Raw genomic sequence first — 18,644 nt, forward strand, 5'->3', positions numbered from 1 at the left:
GAGCCACTGTGAAAAAAAAATCACTTTATTAGTAATAATTCAAAGTGGTACAGCACTGTTAGCACTTAATTATACAGAGTAAGACCTGAAGCATTATCTTTAAATTCTTCTCAGCATTATCTGTGCCTTTTTAATTTCTATTTTATTAGTCTTATGACTGGCTGATTTAATATGCTCACTGTTAAGCTTGTCCTTAGGCTGCTGTTTATAGTAATTTATGCCAAACACTCCTATTGACTATTATATCATTCCAGGATGTTTGAGAAATTGTTTATATGACAGATGCTAGAAAATAATTTCCCTGAACTACAAAGAAAAAAATATCAACAAATTAGACTGGTCTGAGATTCTGCTGAACTTATTATTAACTACCAATTTTCAGTAAAAAGATATATGTTGTACCAGTATTTTCTAGGAATTTAACATATGCTATTCACTAGAATCTCAGAAAGTTAGCCTGGCTCTATAGAAAAATCAGGAATGTGCCTCTTCTCAGCATAACTTCAAACAATTCCCTTATTCATAACATCTCAATATATTAAAATCAGGAATTCAGGAAAACTGGTTTCTAGAAATTATTCTAGGTAAAAGTACTATTATTTGAGCTGTATTATATACAGTATATATGAAAATTATGTAAATAGATTGAAAATATAATATTATAGTCATATTTGAATATGCTTTGTAACTTCTGGGCCTCAGATGATTCATCAAAAGTTTGTATCATGGGGCTCCTGGGTGGCTCAGTCAGTTGAGTAGTCGGCTCTTGAGTTTGGCTCACGTCATTATTTCATTGTCCTGAGACTGAGCTCTCCCTTAGGTTCCATGATCAGTGAAGTCTGCTTGATATTCTCTCTCCTCTGGCTCTCCACACACACACACACACACACACACACACACACACACACTCTTTCTCTCAAATAAATAAATAAATAAATAAATAAATAAATACATAAATATCTTTTACAAAATTTGTATCATGTTCCAGGTATATGAAAAAAAAAATAAGCCCACTTAAATACCATCAAAAAAAAAAAAAAAGAAAAGAAAAGAAAAGAAAAAATGACCAGGAAAGTAATTTATTCATAAACAACTAAAATAATTTTAACTAATATTGTGGAAAGGAAGTACCTAAGTGTTAACACTTTCAAATCACAAATCTTTAAAATAATATAATGAATGGATAAAGTTCTACAAATTTTGTTGCTACATTTAAAGACAAAAAGTTTGGACACTAGAAAGAACTCTGTACAATAGATTTTAATGAAGCTGTTTTAAAAATGATGTGGATCTGAGGACACGAGAAAATAAGGTCAATACATAAGGTGACAAACACAAGTTGTAAATCAACACTCATGCTATGATTCAAAAAGATTTTTCTAAATAGCAGATACCTCCAAAGTGTATGACTAAATTGTAGAACTACCATATAACTAAATTGCAAAGTATCAAGGCCATGTTGGAAGATTTGGGGATGAATGAGAAGGTAAAGGACGACCTAGTTTCCCTATCCAATATTCAGCAATATTTAGAGGTCATTTGATGGTGCATCTACCATAAAGATGACTGACTGACCCTCATTCTGAGCATGATGATGAGAACAGAGACAAGCAAATAGGTGATATCCCCGTTTGGGACTAAGAATTCTTGAGCGTAGATTTCAAACCTATGGCTGAGTTTCTTCTAGATCAAAAGCTTTTTTTTTTCCCTTTGCTCTGAATAAAATTGAACTGTGGGCTGTCTATTAAAAATATAATGAATATATATGCATACATATGCATAATATATATGCATATATACACTTTTAAATGGGATCACATCAAGCTATTAATAGTGGTTTCTCATGCTAGCCTAGGAGAACTAGATGTAACAAGAGAAAAACAGAAATAAATCTAACAATTGATCAATAGTTAATGAGGCCTAAATTACATTAACAAATACATATATTATCTATAACTTTGAACTACTTGAAAAGGTTATGATTTTATTTCAAAAAGCCAGATTAATCTTAATTGTAGCTAATGTGATATTGTGAAGTTGTTTTCAGAAATATAATTCAAAAGTTGGGACACCTGGAAAGCTCAGTTGGTTAAGCATCTGCAGTCATCTCAGGTCATGAACTCAGGGTCCTGGGACTGAGCCCTGTGTGGGGCTCCCTGCTCAGTGAGGGAGTCTGCTTTTCCCTCTCCGTCCCTCCCTCCACTGGTGCTCACTCTCTCTCTCTCTCTCTCTCAAATAAATAAAATATTTAAAAATTATATAATTAAAATTTTAATACATTAAAAAAGTTAAACCCCAATATGAATAGATTTATAAGCTATGGCTATAAAGTAATACATGTGGCTTACAGAGGAGTCATCAAACTTTAGTCTTTCCCTGTATTTTTGTCATCCTTGAATTTATATGATGATACAAAATTGTAGAGGAAGCTAGATGAAAGAACATTGGCTTCCAAAGTATTTTAAACCAAGAAGCTTTATGAAAATTAGTATTATAAATGTTATGGCTGAGACATCTTATGCTTATTAGATGTCTCAAGAAGGCAAAAAAAATTCCTTTTCTGTGCTGTTGGGCACCTAAGGTGCATAAACAGACGAGAACATTTCAGTCCCATTTTGGGGCTGTGAAACAACTCGTCGGATAACCGTTGGAACTTGAGAAGAAAGATTCACATTTTAGGAATTGTTCAAAATGTAAGATAAAATCACAACAATTACCTTTTTTCTCCCTTTAAGATAGAACCATGGACTAGCTTAAGACTTCTTTAATCACTTCTAATGGAGTTGATTTTGATATCTGAACTCCTAAAAGCTTTACTATCTAATCCTCATGACATCTAGCAATTGACTGCCTTTATCATAAGCTCTTGATATTCCTCTTTATAGAATATATAATCATATACTCCACTTTTCAACTTCCCATGCTCTTTCACATACATCACCTAATACACATTGTAGCTTTGTAGATGCAGTTATTCTCATTTTTAAGGTGAGGACATAGAATCAAACAGGAAGCAACTCCCAGTTCCACATAAAATGAAGGAACGGGCCCTAGACTAAGTCTGGTACTTATGATGCCCTCCATAGGACCTAGGACAGTGTTACACAAACACACCAGCTAACTTTTATGTGAGTAGCTCTTTTATTCAAAACTTGTTAAAAAAAACTTGTTTAAATCTTGATCCAAGGCTTAACAGACAATCATCCTGCCTTTTAAGTTTTCATTCTATAAATCCCCTATGATCCCATAGGAGCACTGCCAGGTTGATTCGTATACTCCATGCATATGACCACAATTTTATGAGAGTACATTAATGTAAGGAAATAATAATATGTAACATATAAAAACACCAGAAAATAAGATGGAAAGTGATAGGAGTTTGAACCTATAGTGCTGATCAAAATGGATATGCTATAATTTATTTGTATAATATTAAAATTCATCTTGGACTAGTTTCTTAAATTTTCAGCATTTCCCATTATATAACCATCTTATTTGAAAAAAAGTGTTTAGATTGAGAAAAAAAAAAGCAAAAGCAAAATATTGAGTTATTTGATTATTGCTTGAGGGTGCTCTCGAGATGAACTGCTTTTTCACTAATTCTAAAGGCATTTTCCTCATGGTCATATGTGTTCCACCCCATATGCGGTGCTCCCATTTTCCCTAGCCACAGTTTAACACATCTCGATCAGTAAAATTCTGTTGGATTCCACAGATTTTGTAGGCATCCATCCGAAGATTTCATGTTTTCTATAAAATCTAGATGTAAAAAATTTAGAAAGTTGTGTTTGGGAATTTTTTTTCTCTTACTTTTTGAAAGTGAGAGCTATATTCGTGTGTGTGTGTGTGTGTGTGTGTGTGTGTGTATTTCCAGAAGATATAGAAAGGGTGAAAGTACTTATACTGCTGGCCACTTGAGAGAACATTGAATGATCCTGTCACAACAGATTCAGGAAGATGCAAGTGTATTCCTGCCAAGTCACCAGAAATGGAACCGTAAAACTGCTTTTGTTCTCTCATTAAAGAAATAATGGGATGCAACAGCAGATTCATTGGCATTGTTTCTGGTTGAAGCTGAGACGAATAAATCTTGATTCTTCCTTGATGGAGGTAGTCTTTGTCTAGGACAAGTAGCCAGGTGCTCCCACAGCTGCTTTGAAACATTCATGGCTTCCTGAGGATATGGGTGATTTTGTTCTCATCATTGATCAAATAGCAGAGTAAATCACTGACGTAAAATAACACCTGGCTGAGATCTGTGTTTTCCTCTCATTTTCTCTAGTTAGTAATTGTTGTTTACAAATCACTGGCTGCATGAAGAGGAAAAGCCTGTGTTTTCTCATGCTGGCTGCTAGCTCATAATTTCTACTTCATGTTCTTTCTCACAGTACCTTCAAAGGCATTCAATGCAGATTATACCTTTTTGCCTCGATTTTTGTGATTACTTTCTTAACAAGCCAAATGGCATTGTTCCTTATATATTACAGAAGCTAATAGTATTACAAAGATTTTTTTTAAACTAAAAGAAATTGATTATTATTCATAATGAATAATGCAAATCTTTGCCACATTCTTATACTCCATTTGAAACATAATATGATATGCTAAATAACTTTGTTCCATGTTTTTTCTAAATTCTATTTATAAGGAAAGAAGTATGTCAATAAAAATCAATAAAAATGTAGTCTATACATTTGCAAGGTGAGTTTATACAACCAAATAGAATTTGTTTTCTTAGCATTAACTTGCAACGAATGGCACAATATATATGAGACATACATAAAATGTAATATTAATTTCAAAAACTAGATAATGACATTCAGCAACATATAATTCATTTAGCAACATATAATCCCTGAATATTTAAATTATATTAGGTAAGTGTGGGAAAAATGATAGGAGAACAAGATAGGAAGACCTGATGTTGAAATCAGGACATTTCGCATGCCATTATGGTGGCCATATCAATGGTTTACAGCCAACAGTCTTCTCTCTGCTTGATGCCTATGCTGTAATAAAATATTAAAGTAATTTTCAACATCATCCTGAATGTGTGTACTATTGTCTTTAATAGTTTTAGAATTATGTCACTTAGTATAATTCTTATCATGGTCTTCTGCTTTGACTTAGAGATCAATTTCAGTCAATGGGCAGCTTTTTTTTAAAACTTGTGTATATTTCTCTTAGATTTATATTTATAGCTTTTAGTCACATAATTTTGCCCTGCTTCTTGGGGAAACTAAATTTTTTCTCACAGAAGCAAAAATTGGCCCTTATCATAAAACCACTAAGAAATGATCCATGCTTGCTTATCCATGGTTTCAGTTACTGGTGGTCAGCTGTGGTCCAGAACCAGATGATCCTCCTCATGTGTTGTCATAAGGTCAGTAGTAGCCTAACGCTATGTCACAGCCTACATCTTTCTCCTCACTTCACCTCAACACATAGCCATCTTACCATCTCATATCATCACAGGAAGGGTAAATATAGTACAGTAAGATCTTTTGAGAGAGAGCACACATTCATGTAACTCTTATTACAGTAAATTATTATAACCCTTCTATTTTTATTAGCACAAATTTCTTTCTGTGCCCAATTTATAAAGTAAACTTTATCACAAATATGCATGTATAGGAAAAAAGAATATATGCGGCTTCAGGCAGTGTACAAGAGTTCCTTTTTCTCCACATCCTTGCCAACACTTGTTATTTCTATATTTTTAATTTTAGCCATTCTGAAAAGTGTGAGGTTATATATCATTGTGTTTTTTTTTACTTTTTTATATTTATTTTATATGTATATTTTTTTATTGGAGTTCGATTTGCCAACATATAGTATAACACCCAGTGCTCATCCCGTCAAGTGGTTTTGATTTGCATTTCTCTGATGATTAGTGATATTGAGCACCTTTTCATGGGTCTGTTGGCCATCTGTATGTCTTCTTTGGAAAAAAATGCCTGTTAAGGTCTTTTGCCCATTTTTTAATGGGACTCTTTTTGTTTTTCTTTTCTTTCTTTTCTTTTTCTCTTTTTCTTTCTTTCTTTCTTTCTTTTTTTTTTTTTTTGGTGTTGAATTGTATAAGTTCTTTATATGTTTGGAAATTAATTCCTTACAGGATGTGTCATTTGTAATCTCTTCTCCTATTCCATAGGTTGCCTTTTCATTTTGTTGATGGTTTCCTTTGTAGTCCCAATAGTTTCATTTTGTTTCTGTTTCCCTTGCCTGAGGAAACATATCTAGAAAATGTTGCTATGGTTGATGTCAAAAAAATTATTGCCTATGTTTTCCTCTAGGACTTTTATGGTTTCAGGTGTCAAACTTAGAAGACCCCCAGAATCACCAGAGAGAAGAAGTTAGTACCAGAATAAGAAATCACCTAAACAGACCTTGTCACAAAACTATCCTATCTCTCATTATGCTAAGAGCCCATTTATCTTTTCTAAAAAATCATTTGTTTTCCCACAAGTGCCCTTCTCTTCCTCCCCTTTTCTTTGAGATGTGTCATAAGCCCCAAATTCTAACCTTCTTCTTGAGACATATTTTTCCGTAAACTCCTGTGTGTGTGCATCAATAAATCTGTCTTTTTTCTTGGTATTCTGTCTTTTGTCAATTTGATGTGCAGGCCCCTAAACAATAATCAAAAGAGGGTAGAGAAAAAGATTTTCCTTCCTGACGGTTTCAATGCAATGGGCATGGCCTCAAAGCTAGTAGTATAATTGTGGATAGTATTTTTGTATTAAAAACTTTCATGAGAGAGCCTGATTGAAATGCTTACAACATATCAATGCACCGTTTTATGGTATGGTATAAGGGAAATTTAGATAAAGGGGTATTTGCAAAACATTAGGGGGAACCTCACAGGGCACACAGTTTAGAAAGCAAAGGTCTATAGACATGGATCTTTGAAATAAATCTGGGTCTAAATTTCTCACGTCACTTTTTATGGTTAGCTCTTTTGGGGTTTTCCCACTTAGATACATACTATGTCTCTTATTATGGACTCTTTTATAATACCTTTTTGTGGTAGAAGTATGTTTAAATAGGTATATCTAGAATTATTAGGATATAGGCAATCTTGATATGCATTTAATGTTAAAATTCTGAAAGAAAGTCTATGGCTTCACAAGCATATTGGTAGAGATTTAGTCCAAATGTCACTTTTCACGTGCCTGTGTCCACAGTTCACACCAAGTCATTCAGATAAGGACCTTAATTTTAATCCTTAAAAACCCCTCTTGGCCTCTTATGTGTTGCTTCCACATCAAGAGATGGCAATTTTTTATGATGATATAAGAGGTAATTCTAGATTTTGAGAAGATTGAGAAATATATGGTATGCTGATACCAGCTTTCATCTGCTTGCCAGACCCTATCCTGCCTATCTTTTCACAATTCAACATTCAAACACTGTTAATCAGTTCCTTCCTTCCTTCCTTCCTTCCTTCCTTCCTTCCTTCCTTCCTTCCTTCCTTCCTTCCTCCCTTCCTTCCACCTTTCCTTTCCTTTTTCCTTTCTCTCTCTCTCTCTCTCTCTTCCCCTCTCTCTGCCCCCCTCCCTCCTTTCCTTTCCTTCTTGCCCTGGAAAGTCAGTTTTTAAACACTAGCATATTACTGGTCATAATTCAGTTTACCAAACTTAGGGTGGTTGTAACGCTGTTCTTCAAGATGTTAATAGATATGCCATAGAAGATATTTTATTTATATTCAAATAAATTTGGAATACTCTAGATTAAATAAAGTACTTCATATATCCAAAAAAGAGGAGAAAGCATGGTATGTCTTTTATTTCATGTTATGCACATAAAATGAAAACCTTGTACTGGTACCATGTTCATAAAATATCAGACTGCTAGAAAGCTACTTTTGGAACCAAGGTTAGCCTAATCTTTGAAAAATTTATTCTTTTGATTTTGGCTCAAGAATTTGTATTGATTACTATCCCGTTGCTGGCATGTGTCAGAAAGATTGTAACGTGTCTTAAGCTTCCAAAGCAAAACTAGGTTTTTCACTGAGGTATCTTATCTACTTCACTGAGAAAGCTGCAGCTACAAATGAATAGGGATAGAGGGAGAATCAGGAGAGTCTTAGGACAGGCTCTCATAAGTGCTAGCTGGTACAGCACTTAGTACACTAGTACAGCGATTAAAAAAATGGACTCTGAAAAAAAAAATGGACTCTGGAGCCACGCTGCTTGGTTTTGAATCTCAGCTCTGCTACTCACTGGTCATGTTATTGATCAATTTACTTAACCTCTGTGTTGCCTCATTTTTTTCTTCTAAAAATTGGAAATAATAATATCCATCACTGAGGGTTGTTGTGAGGATTACGTGTTATTCCATTTTAAGTACTTACAATAATTCCTGACACATCGCAAGAACTCAAAATTGTCTATTATTATTGTTGTAGACAAAAGAAAAGAGAAATTTCATCAATAAATCCTATGAAAGACTCTGTAATAGTTACTATCACAAATCTAGGAGAACCTTTCATATCCAACATGCTAAGAAACCATGAGGGAAACAAACTTATTTCTTCATGCATGAGAGAGTTTTGGCAAACAACTTCCAAAGGATACTTATTAAATTTGAATGTCTTTGGTAAATGCTAGCTTGGGAATCCCTTTCACGAAAATTCTATGTTTAAGATTTTAATAAATGTTGTACAGTAAAATGATTTTGTAGATAAGTACTTTTTTGGGACATTACATTTTTTAAAAAGCCAAAAGAGTTTCCTTATTAAAGATATTATCAGAGCTTTTAATATGTTATTCTGCTTTGTAATTAGTGAAGTTCATATAGTATGCACCTTTCCTTAACTCATCTGACCAAAGAGAAACTTTCTTGAAAAGCAGCATGTCAAGGGCTAATTTTGTGTAGAAATGTTTGGAGACAGGTGATCTAGAAGGTAAGTCCAGGAAATTCATACATTTATTCAAACTAACATATCTTCTTGGAATTTTCCATTTTTGATTGTATATCAACGAATATACATAAATTTCATGTCACCCACTGGTACTTGATGAATTGAAAACACCAGGCTAGAAATCATGACAATATGCTGGAATCTTATTTTTAGGGCATGTGCTTTTAATGAACAAGTTCAATAATATGAATTTGACGTTTTCCTTGTTTTAATTCTGCAAGTACATATTAGCCAAATATGGGTAATTCTTCACCAGTGTTTCTGGATGTGTCCAGTAAGGTCAGAGATTTTTGGCATAAGATATATATAATTCCCACAACAGGGGCACAATTATCCCTTGTCCAGAGACATGTCATATCAATGTATCTATTAAAATCAAATATTCACATCATTGACATAGATCATCACAAAAATATTAATGAATCCACTCTTTATTCCCTACATCTACCTATTGAGGCCATGAAGTAAATTCAGTAATTTAAATTAAATGCAGCACTGGTGGGGTGCCTGGGTGGCTCATTCAGTTAAGTGACCGACCCTTGGTTTTGCTCAGGTCATGGTCCCAGGTACTGGGCTGGCTCCTTGCTCACCAGAGCATCTGCTTCTTTCCCTCTTCCTCAGCCCCTCCACCTGCTCCCATGCTCACGCTTGCCTTTCTCTCTGAAATAAATACATAAATGCTCAAATACATAAATAAAATTTTTTAAAAAATGCATCAATGGCGTCCTATGACCACAAAAACTAATGTTGTGCTTCTCTTTGAATCACATGATAACTTATTTCCTAAAAAGGTGTGGTGGAACAGTTTTAGCAAACTTTTAAATCTTCAGGACATGAGTAGGTGACTTCTTGTTAACCTTGACTGCTAGTACTTTCTGTATATATATCAGTAGAAAACAGTACTATCTCTTCAAGGAATACAAAAACTAAAGCTAGAAGCACAAATACTAAATTGAAACCAGATTAAATCTGTAGGACATGTGGTTGAAAATGATCCAGTTCATGTTTCCATTTGTTTTATTTTCATGATAATAAAAACTATAGTATATTTGACTGATTTTATCCTCATAAAGTATTTTTTTTGTTTGTTTTTTTGGTACAAAACTCAGTTGTTGATCCATCTTTGTATGAACCATCAGGTTGTTGACTGTATGACTAGCATGGATCACTAAAGTTAAAAATGCTTTAGTTTTTTTGAAAGAGCACATCAATTGAGCACTACTATGTTTGCCCAAGTCAGGGTGGATCCTAATTGCTTTGACAAATTTCCTGCTGGAAAATTGATCTTCAAAGATTTCTTAATGCCTTTTTTTTAACCCATTTACTTCATTTTAAAACTTCAAAAGTCTCCCTTTCTATTAATTATCACATATACTAGAAAACACAAAGAACAAAATGCTATGTTTTATTCATCTAAGCAGGGCATCTAAACACTAAGTTACAGCAAAGATTGGAACTTATTGAAGCAAAGGTCATCTTCTGTCAAACAAAACCATAAGAGGCTTTTCTTTTAGTAGAGAATTCATGAATATTTTATCTGAACATTTCCATGAACTTGCTGTAAAAGCTATGTTTCTTGGCATTTACTGAGGATGTCAAAATCAGTTACTGTAATTTAAATATTTTCCTAAGATGCTTATCAGATTCCCATTTAAAACATGCTTATTTTCCATACAATAGTTCATCTAAAACAAATATTTCTAAATAGTTAACATTATAAACCTTTATAATATATAAAACTAATATCTGCTTTCTTGTATTTGTACACAAATATTATTTTTGATTTAATATAAATCTGAGAGTCTACTAGAAAAATACCAATAAAACAATAAGTGATAGAATTTCTCTACAAATGCTTCCAATGTTTAAGCTCGTGTTAAGCAGTCTCTTGAGCCCCACATTGTGAAGGGATCTTATATTGTTTAATGAAAAAAATAATCGTAGCTCATAGCCTACTCAGGTTTCTTTAATATAACTAGACATGATTATTTGACATTCCAGAATACTTCTAACATTTCTAAATCTTAATAAAATGTATTTGTATATAGTATATACATCAGCAAAACTTCTAAACCTGATAGCATCCTCACTTGCTGAAAAGCAAATTCTTTTTGAGTACTCACATGATTGTGACATAAGAATTGAGTGAATGTAGGATGTCTGTCTCTTTAATTCGGCTATTCCATAAGTATGATGTGGCCTACTTAATAGGGACGAATAATGTGGAATTCTTAAAAGCCAAGTCTGGAGTTAGATTTCCTTAACTTTGAATTCTGGCTCAACAGCTTACCCTTAACAATTCACTTATTTTTCTCTGCACCTCATCTTCTCATCTGTAAACTAATACTAATAGCATCTATCTAATAGGGTTGGTGTGGGGAATTTAAGAAAATAATCTGCACAAAAGTGACTAGATCAGTACTTGGGATATAATAGGCATCAATAGTAAATAAACAGGCTATTGTTTTTTACGCTAACAAATCTTTTCAGACGACTTTATATTAAATAGCTATATTTAGAGATAAAATTATCTTTTGTACTTTATTTACCTCAAATACTTTTAGGTGTATTTCCATTAGAAAAAATGTTTTGCTTATTTTGACTTGGCAAATATTAGCTAACTAAAATATCTATTTTATGAGAGAATTGGAAAGTGTTGAAAATTAATAGAATTCCTAGTTATAAAAGCAAAAGTCTAAAATTAGTAAGAGAGATCAGAAAGAAAATGCCACAATCTTGAAAGGACAATTGATTAAAGAGGAACTTGCCTGTATAATCATGAATAAAATAAAACTATGCTAAAAGAACACATTATAGATAGTAATCTTTGAAATTACAATAAGTTATGAAGTAGATGTTGTTTTAATGATGGGAAAGTTCAGACAGTACATTTAAAAAGGAAATTTAAAATTTTTCATTATGACACTGCGAAGATAGATATTTTGCTACATAAATCAACTGGAATTATTTCCTTATAATGGATTCTCAGACAGGTTATGCTTCTTAAATATTCTGTGACTAAATCATTTGAGTTTTTTATATCTGATCCACTTTATAGCTGAAATGTGTCAGTAAGTAGTTTTTTTCCTTTAAGAGTATATGGGTAAATATTGAATAGCTCAGACTCTTTCATTTCCTCCACATAAGATATGCAACTGGTCTGGCCATAAAAGACCATCATGATATTTCCCTCTCAACACCTAGTCTACGTTGAAGGCTAAGAAGTTCCATGGGTGTGCTTCAGGTACACTGTGAGTCGCCTTAACTGTGAGCACAATTTTGTGCACATAAGTACAAGTACATCTGCATATCTCAAAGTAGTCAGTGATTGCAGAAAATAAAGAAGTCCATATGTAGGTAGCACTTTGTACAGTTTATTCGGAGTATAGGTCTGCTATGTCAATAACTTTGTTTTCTATCACAAAACTCTCAAGATACATATCTTTTAAAATTATTTTTGAAGAATATATATATTAGAATATTATATATATAATATATATATATTATATATTAGAATATATTGCCAAAATATATTTCCAGATCGTGTCTAGACAATATAAATGAAGAAGTTCTTCTCATTGTGCAGATCAGATATTAAATTTTTGGGATGACTCTTTTGGGTTTGTCTTCAATTACAGCTCCTTCATTGATTTTTTTTGGATACTTCCCAAGGGACATCAATGTGCTAAAGTTCCTCTCAGTCCTCCCATGAATTTGTCTTTAATTACTTTTCTATTCCCCCAAAATGCTAAATAGCATTTTTTTCTTACTTCTTGACTTTCTGATGAATACAAATCTCTCAGTGAATGTTCCAAAAAAATACCCCAAACAAAACAAAACATGCACCTAGCAGTGCAGCAATGATTCTTCAATGTTCTCGTTCAGGGCTTGCACTTCCATACCAAAATAAAGATAGTGGGTCTGGTTCTGCATGTAAGGAGCTTGGAAGTCATCACTTCATCCTGATAACAAGTAAAAATCTAAAGAGACTGAAAAGTCAACAACTCCTCTTAGATCTTTAAAAGAGATGACATCATAAAGCAAACCTCTGCTTCAAAGCTGGAGAGACAGACAGACAAGTACAGGGAATCATAGCTTCCCAGAACAGAAACTCTTGGAAGGAAACTACTATGAAAACCAGTGCTGGGGAAGGAAAACATGAACTATAATTGACAAACTGCTAGGGGATCACTGTGGTCAAGTCTGAAAGTTAAAAACTCCATGGGGCCTCAGTCATAAGGGGACCCCATATTTTGTATGTTCCTCCAGGAACTTGACCAGATTATTAAAGTTTATATTGTATAAAAATTCCCTCAGACTTTAGGCAGGAGTAGGAGAAAAGCACTCTTTAGAAATTTGTCAAACCACTCTTTTCTTCTTAATAAACCTGTGCTCAAGTTAAACTGGTTAACCACAACCTAACCAGCTGGAATATATCAATACCTAATTGACCCGGGGAAGGGAAATACTCAACTCCAGCTCACTGAAGGCATCCTGTTCCACCTAAGGGGAGAGAAAAGAAACTAAGAAATACTTGTGAAGCTCACAGTCCAGAGGTATAGCATCACTGAAAGACTGAGAATCACAAGACTATGGAGTGCTTCCTTTCCCCTCATACCTTACCACCACACTACTAAAGGCTTATTTATAATAGCTTCTTTTACTTAGTACATCATGTAAAGCTATTAAGAAAAAAAATTAAAATTGTAAGTTATGTCAAAAAGCAACAATTGTAAAGAGAGCAAACATCAAAAATCTGACATGGCAGGGATGTTAGAATTATCAAAGACAAATATGATTAATATGCTAAGAACTTTAATGGATAAATTACATGGCATGTAAGAAGAGGTGGGCAATGTAAGCAGAGAGATGGAAAACTTAAGAATGAACCAAAAAGAAATATTAGAGAGAGAAAAACATTGTCACAGAAATAAAAAAATGCCTTTGATGGGCTTAGTAGAACACTGGACATGGCTGAAGAAAGTATCTCTGAGCTAGAGGATGTGTCAATATAAACCTTGAAGACCAAAATGCAGGGTACCTGGGTGCCTCAGTCAGTTAAGTGTTTGCCTTTGGCTCAGGTCATGATCCCAGGTTTCTGGGATTGAGCCCCACGTCAGGATCCTTGCTCTGCAGGAGTCTGCTTCTCCCTCTCCTTCTGCCCACTTGTGCTCTCAATCTTTCTCTCCACCAAATAAATAAATAAAATATTTAAAAATGCAAATAGGATAAAAACTTGGGGAAAAAATAGGAATATCCAAGAGCTGTGGGAAAACTGCAAAAAGTGAAACGTAAGTGTAGTAGGAATACCAGAAGAAGAGAAAAAGGAACAGAAGAAATATTTGAAACAATAATGACTAAGAATGTCCCCTTAAGAATGTATACTAAACCATAGATCCAGGAATCTCAGAGAGCACTAAGCAGGATAAATGCCAAAAAATCTTACACCTAGCATGTCATATTCAAATTATAAAAAAAATCAGAGATAAAAATCCTGAAAGAAGCCAGAATGAAAACAAAAACAATCCAAAAAACAACTTACCTATAGAGGAACAAAGGAAAAATTAAGAATTACATCTGATATCTTCTCAGAAATCATGTAAGAAGGAAGGAGTTGGAGTGAAATATTATTTATTTATTTATTTATTTATTTATTTATTTATTTGTTTATTTATTTATTTATTTATAAAGATTTTATTTATTTATTCATGAGAGGCACACACACGGGGAGAGAGAGAGAGAGAGAGGCAGAGACACAGGCAGAGGGAGAAGCAGGCTCTATGCAGGGAGCCTGACGTGGGACTTGATGCTGGGTCTCTAGGATGCCCTGGGCCGAAAGTGGAGCTAAACCTCTGAACCACCCGGGCTGCCCAGGAGTGAAATATTTAAAGTGATTAGAAAAAGATAAGAAAGTAAAACAAAATAAAGCATACCAACCTAGAAATCTATACCCTGAAAAATTATCCATCAAAAACAAAGGAGAAATAATGACTTCATCAGAAAAACAAAAACTGAAGGAATCTGTTAACAGTAAATCAGTAGACTTGTCTTATAGGAAATATTAAAAGTAGTTCTTCAGAGAGAAATTCTTTATAGGTCAGTTAGATGCAGATGAAGAAATGTAGAACACTGAAGAAAGAATAAATAAAAGTAAAACAAAACTTTTATTTTTCTTATTCTTAGTTGATCCAGTAGATTGTAATTTGTCCATAATAATACTAACAATTTATTCAATTATGTATGCATGTGTGTGTGTGTAATGTAATATGTAAGTAAAATGGATGACATTGATGATATAAGGGATAGGAAGGAGAGGAATTAGGATTATTTTGTTATTATAAGGTACTCACACTATTCTTGAAGTGGTATAATGTTATTTGAGAGTAGATTTGGATTAGCTATAAATATACATTTGAAACTGTAGAGCAACCATTAAAAAAAGTAAAGAGAGAAGTATAATCAGTATGGGACACCTGGGTGGCTCAGTCGGTAGAACCTTGGACTCTTGGTTTTCGCTCAGGTCATGATCTTGGGGTCATGAGATTGAGCCCTTAACAATCCTTTTAACTATGTTACACATTAAAAAATATTAAAAGTATAATCAATATGCTAAAAAAGTAGAGAAAAGTAATCATATAAAATTTTTAAAAAGAGTGGAAGACAAAAATAAAAACAAAGAACAAGAACAACAAATAGAAAACTAACAAACATGGGAAATATCAATCCACTATACCAGTATTCCCTTTGACTGGCAAGGGTCTAACTGCAGCAACTAGGAGACAGAGATTGTCAGAGTAGATCAAAGACACTGAGAAAGGCTGAAAACTCTTCACTTCCAGAAAACTAAACCAATGATAAGCTTATTCAATCCAGTTCTTTCTGCCTTAGCGATTTAGAGAATCTTTTCAGATTCTGCCAATATGCTGTTGGTCCCAACTGATTGCATACCTGTGAATATTGTTTTTTTATTTGTTTTTATATGTGCTTTATAGACATTTTAAAGAGAAACCAGAACTCATGATCAACCAGTTCTACTAGCCAGGTGATCTTTTAATCAGAAGTCTGCTTATTTCATTTTGAATACTTCCACAGGTAGATCAATCTAGCTTTTTTTTTTTTTTAAGATTTTATTTATTTATTCATGAGAAACACACAGAAAGGCAGAAACATAGGCAGAAGAAGAAGCCTAATGCGTAACTTGATCCCAGGACCCCGGGATCACACCCTGAACCAAAGGCAGATGTTTAACTGCTGACCCACCCAGGTGTCCATCAATCTAGCTTTTTAAAGTAATTTCTAGGGGATCCCTGGGTGGCTCAGGGATCCGGAGTCCCGGGATCAAGTCCCACGTCGGGCTCCCAGCATGGAGCCCGCTTCTCCCTCTGCCTGTGTCTGCCTCTCTCTCCTCTCTCTATGACTATCATGAATAAATAATAATAAAAAAAATAAAGTAATTTCTATACCTTCATTTTACTGAAATGAGTACCTTTTTGGGGGGGGGAACAAAACCTTACGTCATATTTATCTTGGTATCTCCCTCCAATATTTACATTTTTCTCTTTATTGAAGTATACCATGTGTATAATTAACTGTATATATTTAAATTGTACAATTTTATGAATTTTGACATATGTTTACACCTGGGAATGCATAGCTGTAATTAAATATCAGATATTTTTGTTACCAGCAAAAGAGATATTTTCCATAATCTGCAACCCATTCTTCCTCCACCAGTGTCCCAGACAACTACTGATCTGCTTTCTCTCACTATAAAATTAGTTTGTATTTTCTATGATTTTATATAAATGAATCATACGGTATGTACTTTTTTTTTTTTTTTTTTTGGCATGGATTCTTTCTTTCAGCATGATAAATTGGGATTCACCTATGTTGGTACTTGTACTAATAGTTTCTTACTTTTAGCTGCTGAGTAGCATTCCATTATTAACTTTCCCAAGCATTAATTTTATATCTGCAGTAAGGGCTCACATATTTAAAGACAATTTTACTTATTAACATGATAATAAAATTTTCTCAGGAAATGATCATCCTTTTTTTTTTTTTTGTAAATTATGTCCTTAATTCTCTATAGTCAAAGTTAGAAAAAAATGATTAATTTGCTAATCACTTAAATAAATAAAAGAGGAAGAAAAGGTATATCTAAGACACGTTACTCAACAGCTTTGGCTACCTCAAGCCTTCCCTTCATTCATACTGTTCCAGAGTTAATGGGAATAGGATGTAATAAAATTACCATTTAGCATAATTTAATATGCCAATAATGAAGAAATTCCCTGATGTTTGCAGTGATGTGAAAGATACTGATCTTGAATCAGAAACAACAAAATTGGGTACAGTAGATTAATGATTAAGACAGGTTTTTTTTTTCACCCAAAAATTGTCCTCCCTTTTATTATGCAAGGAGAAAAATAAAGACCTATGTAACAGGATGACAGTGTATGCAGAAATCACAGTATCTATTTTCCAAACTGCAAAGTTATCAGGCTTTGTTCATTGGGGAATGAGAGATACTATTTACTTTGTGGAGAAACAAGTAAAATAAAGACTAAAGAGGGCAGTACATTAAGAATCATTTTTGCCTCAGTCACTGCTGTGTACCTACTGCTTGCACTTAACACAAGTAACACATAGTAGCTGCTCAATAAGAATTTGTCCCAGCATTAGGTCTAGTAAGTGTCGACCAAGACTATGTGAAGTCTCAAAAGCCAGAAAAAAGTTGTAAATATCATTAGAGAACAGACTGTATATTTAAATCTAGTAGTGAAGTGTGGGTAAAAAGTAGTGATGAGAGTGGGTTGTCAAGACGAGGAGAGAATGGCATCAAGGAGAACATTTAAAAGACTGTTGGAGTAATTCAGGCTTGAGGCCATGGGGGCCAAGGCAAGCCAGGTAATAAGAGGTACCACAAGGGGGTGGTCAATTTGGTAACTGATTCTTGGTTGGTAGGTAAGAGAGTGAGAATGTTAAGGTGAAAGAGACGAAAACATAGGACAGTAAAGGTTTTGAGTCTGGGTGACTGGAAATTGACGACAGCCCTCATGAGCACAGGAAGCTGGAAGCAGGAATTAATTTGTAAATAGGAGTGGAGAGGTATATGAAGTTTGGAACTTTGCCTTCAAACTTTCACTTGAGCCCTTTAAAATATAAAATGAGTCTAGCATATAGGAAATGTTGAGAGAAGCAGGAGTTGAAATAGCCATTATTTCCCTAAGCAAAGGAAAAGAAAATTGGAGAACATATTTGGTCTCTGAAAAAGGGTTGAAAAGTTTTACCTCTAGTTAAAAATAAAAGCCATTGATCTAACAGTAAAACACTTAAAGTTTTTTTCTTTTGTTTTAAGAATTATATACCCAACAAATACTTCATATAAATTATTTTTTAATTATTTTTAAAAAGATTTTATTTATTTAGTTTGAGCGAGAAAGGAAGAGAGACAGAGAGCATGATTAGATGAAGGGGCAGAGGCAGAGGGAAAGGGAAAAGCTGACACTCTCCTGAACAGGGAGCTCCAACATGTCTTGATCCAGGACGCCAGGGTCATGACCTGAGCCAAAGGCAGACACTTAACCAGCTGAGCCACCCAGGTGCCCCTCAATTATTTTACACAACAAACACAACTAATTTATTTTAAAAATAGGCAAAAGAATTTTTTTGTGGAGAAGAAAAAGTTGGTGTTGCCTAAGGGTATAGAACCGTATGGTTG

The 18,644-nt window shown here is 33.8% G+C and overlaps 1 protein-coding gene across 24 annotated transcripts in view; it reads right to left on the bottom strand.

Moving 5' to 3' along the window:
- Window positions 1–18,644, bottom strand: part of EPHA6 (EPH receptor A6) — an 887,621-nt gene that overhangs the window by 337,934 nt on the left and 531,043 nt on the right. The window lies entirely within an intron of this gene.

This window comes from Canis aureus, chromosome 35 (genome assembly GCF_053574225.1).
Source record: "Canis aureus isolate CA01 chromosome 35, VMU_Caureus_v.1.0, whole genome shotgun sequence".
NCBI lineage: Eukaryota > Metazoa > Chordata > Mammalia > Carnivora > Canidae > Canis > Canis aureus.